This window comes from Macadamia integrifolia, chromosome 1 (genome assembly GCF_013358625.1).
Source record: "Macadamia integrifolia cultivar HAES 741 chromosome 1, SCU_Mint_v3, whole genome shotgun sequence".
NCBI classification, from domain to species: domain Eukaryota; kingdom Viridiplantae; phylum Streptophyta; class Magnoliopsida; order Proteales; family Proteaceae; genus Macadamia; species Macadamia integrifolia.
Window position 1 is genome coordinate 11,273,955 of NC_056557.1, and position 4,641 is coordinate 11,278,595.

General features: G+C 37.6%; 1 pseudogene; it reads left to right on the forward strand.

Moving 5' to 3' along the window:
• LOC122062741 overlaps window positions 1–763 on the forward strand; it is a 19,292-nt pseudogene extending 18,529 nt beyond the window's left edge.
• The last annotated feature ends 3,878 nt before the right edge of the window (window positions 764–4,641 follow it).

Consider the following 4,641-nt stretch of genomic DNA (forward strand, 5'->3'; position numbering starts at 1 on the left):
TTTGCAAGAGAGGAAGATGGGGAGGCGTGGGTTATTGGAGAGGTAGTGCGGTGTAATAAGAGAAGGGGAAGAAAACGTGGGGATGAGGAAGGTGCTCGGTGGAGCTTTATGCGGCTCTGATACCATGTTGAAATAGTCTATTGGCATTAATTTTAATGAGTGGAAGAAAATCTCCGGTCTTTCTCTCCATCTCTGATTTATGCTTTGACACTTGGGCTATTGGCTAGTGAAACTTGCGACCCTAGGCCCATGACTAAGGGTGTCAAAACCAAACCTAGACCTTTACATTGAAATGGTTTGATTTAGGTTTATTTTGAGATTACATAGTATATACAACAAAGTGGAGTTATATATTAACGTATGGTAGAAGCATTATGTGCACCTCTCTGTTTTGACCTGATATATAAAACCTCTGTTTCGAACCATGTAACATGAGATGATATTTGACAGGTTTTGGAGGATGTCATTGCCAGTTGGAGAGACAATGGATCACCCATTGGTGAACCCATTCGGACCTGCTAGCCCAAGCCTTGAAACTTTGGCTCTTGATCCTATCTTGGCAGTAGTTGGTAGCCATGATACACTGAAGGACAGGATTAAAGATTATGTAAGGAGATTGAAGGAGTGGGGAAAGAAAATAGAGTATGCCGAATTCGAGGGAGAGGATCATGGTTTCTTTCCACTCTATCCCAACTCTGAATCATCAAACAAGTTGATGCAAATCATCAAAAGATTCATCACTGAAAAATCCTGCAGCAACTAGAGCTGAGTTGCACTTGCACACACTTGTTTCACTTGTGTCCTCATATTTATTGCAAAAAAAAAAAAAATGTGTATGATATTTCATACACTCCCCTGAATGTTTCAATAATGAGATCCAGTAATGAAAACCTTATTTTCTTTGTCCTCTAATGTTTACCACTCTGTTTAGATATCAATTATAAGGTGGGAAAAATAATCTTGAAAGTATTTTGGTAGATGTTACAGTCTGCTTAGTAAAATAGATATGAGGGTGGATTCTGGCTTTTGTCGGCTTCAATTATACCTGTCGCGTTGCAATTTGATTTAATGGTGTAAATTGGTTTGGTTCTGGTTTTTTTGGTTTAATTTTGATATGGTTCAAGATACAATATGTATAAACTGAAATAAAATCAAAACTAAAAACTTTTCATAACCTCAAACTAAAATGGGATCAAATTGATTCGGTTTAATTCGATTTTCTCTATTCAATCAATTTCATTTGGTTCATATATGGTGTTGATAATTCATTTTAATTTATTCAAGTTTGTTCCGTTCACTTCTTTGGTTTGTACAAAGCTTGGCAATGTCTTTTACTTACCTTGAAGAAGCATGCTTGAAGAAGCATGCTAGGCAAGTAAGAGGAAACGACTAGAAGTGCCAAACTGCATAAGAGAATTGAGGAGAGTTAATAGTCAGCGGAAATATCACTCCCCTCCCCTGTTATTTAGCGGAAATATCAAGTTCTTCCTACACATTTTAAAAAATATCACTACCCTCTTCCTAATCTGAAAGATTCTATCAATCGCCCATTTCCATGAGAAATGGTTTTTAAGTCATGAATTTATGCTTCCTAATAACGAAGTTGTCCTCACACATTACCAATTATAACATTTTAAGAAGAAATCAAAGAAGAAGATTCCTCTCTCTCTTTGTGACTCATTTTCCTCTTTAATCTGAAACCCTAAATCATCCATTGGTGATCAAATTGGAGCCCTTCATAACAAGTATAGATTGGTGAACTCGCAGGTGAATTTCAGCTTCCTGAGATTAGTTAACCGACAAATTCTATCCTTCTTCACAAGGTCCAATTCTTTTACAATTATGTCAGATAATGTTCGGAGACCAATCAAGTGAGTCAACCATTAAACAAATTCACTGGATTATTGTATCTCGTTCAAATGAAGGTGTTTAGTTTACGAACATGGGTGTGTTTTGTATCAAGAGTTTGAAGTTTGAGTAACTTGCCTACATTTGAGGGGAGTGTGTCCAAGTAGGTCTTTCTTAATCCAAGGTACCTCAAGTTGATTAGCTCTCCAATTCTCTAAGGTAACGAGGTCTATCCACACCTTCTATATCAAGCACCCCGAGAAACTGCAACCTACCCTCACTAATGCATCTCTCAAGAAAGTGCCCTACTTGCTGCCTGGCTTCATCTCCTACTGGAAAACTAAAGCACCAAAAAGGCAAAAACACAGCAAACACAGCAATGATCATATGATCATCATGAGACTGGTTGCGGGCATTGTTAGTTCTTAAAACCCCGCGCAGTGGCTGATCATGGGGAATGCTGCATGTCTTGGCATTTTCATTGGAACTCATTTTTACTGTTCGACTTACATTAAATGTAATAAAGATTTTGCTCGTGACAATCGCGATCCCAATCACATTTATCTACATTTTCAGATTGCAGAGGAAGATGAGTTGCAGAGAGAGGAATCCTCTATTTTTTTATTCTTTTTTCTTAAAAAGTTATAATTGGTATTACACATGTGTGAGGCTAATTTGGATATTAGGAAACATAAATTCAATACTTAACAGACATTTTTTCACGAGAAAGGAGGGTTAATAGAATCTTTCAGATTAGGGAGAGGATTTGAAAATGTCTATGGGGAACATGATATTTGGCCAAAGTATAGGGGAGGGAAGTGATATTTCCTCTAATAATTAAAATGAAAACTTAAATCATAGAACTCATGTTGTAGCCGTTTAGGGTTCAATACAGTTTAGGTTCAGTTTGATTTGATTATACAAGTTACACTTTATCCAATTCGGTTCAAACCAATGACTTTAACTTAATACAAATTCCAAATTGAATAAAATTTCAATTGCTAGACCAAAATCAAATTGAATTTTTCGGGTGCAATTCTATTTAGTTTTATACGGATTTTTTAGTTTCAATTCTAAATTGATACCCTTAAGTTGATTAGCACTGATACTTTGTGGACATGTGATTTTTTTTTTTTTCCGCTAAAAAGGTAATATTATGTTAAATTGATATAAAAAAAAAAAAAAAACAAACAAGAGACAACAAAACATGAACCACATACCCAATTCCCCAACCCCTACCTTCGGCATTGCTATCAGCAGGGGGAGGGGAATCGCCATAAACAAATCTGTAATTGGGTCCACCATTAGCATCTCTGCTAAGAAGCTCCACAATATGAGCTGGAAATGCTACATTTGAATCTGATAGCCCAGACTTTGCTGTTGCATCTCTAGCTAGAAAGTCAGCAATTGTATTTGCCTCTTTAAAGTTGTGGGTAATTTTGCAAATAATCCTATTCAGGTATGGTTTCAGATAAGACCATCTCTACGCAGCGAACCAAGGAACCTTATTTTGAAGCACAAGCATTACCACTGCACCAGAGTCGGATTCCACCCATAGGTTTTTTATGTCCATATCCCTAGCACGCATCAGGCCTTCAATTAACCCTTCCATCTCAGCTTCAAAAACGCCAAATTCACCCATAAAAATTTTGTAGGATCCCATCACTTTGCCATATGATCCCGAAAAATTCATCCCGCTCTTGCTCGACTTGAGTTACCCATAGAACTGCCATCAAAATTCAGCTTGACCCAGTTTACATGGGGCTTACACCAAAAAACCTCTAGGATCGGTCTAGAGGGAGCGGCTTGAATACTCAAACCCAGATTTCTACAACACATCATATCCACCACAGTTCTAACTTCACCTTTGGTATCAGGCCTGTTGTACCTTATCTCATCAATATTCATTTGACCAACATACCTAGGATATCTCGGTCTATCATCATGATGCCTCCTATTCCTCTCACGTCATATATTATCAGCTATAGTGACCAGCCCCATCTCCCAAGCTTCTTTGCAGCAGACTTGATTATGCATCCTTTTCCACCGTTGAAAAAGTGTGGTCAAGGGACCTGAAACGTCCATCTAACATTGAAACATGCACAGAAAAACCTTCATATATCTATAGAGAATGGGCATTGAAGAAAGATATGGGCGATAGTTTCAACTTCCACATCACATAAATTGCACTTTGAGACAAAAATAATTCCACTCTTCCGCACTACATCATTAGTAGGCAGCTTCCCATGGACCAGCCGCCATCCAAAAATAGACATCCTAGGCTACAACTTTTGTACCAGACAATAGAGGCCCAAGGGACATTAGGATTGCGAATCCTAATATCCTCCCACACCAATTTTGAAGTAAAGCCTCCATCTAGAGAACCCCTCCATAAACATACATCTTCACAATCATACAAGGAAGTTTAATATTTTTAACCATTTCAAAAACATCATTTAGCAAAGAAGATTGAACCTGAGGCATTCTCCACTGATAATTATGAATAAAACTAGCAACCTTGCCAACATTTGGACGATCAACCATGTCCTCCACCTCCGCAATCTCATGGACAGAGTTCCCACTAATCCATTTATCAAACTAAAAATTAATTTTTCTCCCATTTCCAATCATCCATCTTTCATTAGACGAGATGAATCTCTACATCTCCTTAATGCCAGGCCATATCGAAGATGACCTATAGTCTCTTCTTAAAGAATCGTCCCCCTTCAAAAATCTTGCTCTCAAGAATTTACAAGCCAAAGATTCATCATGTTTAATTCTCCAAGCCATATT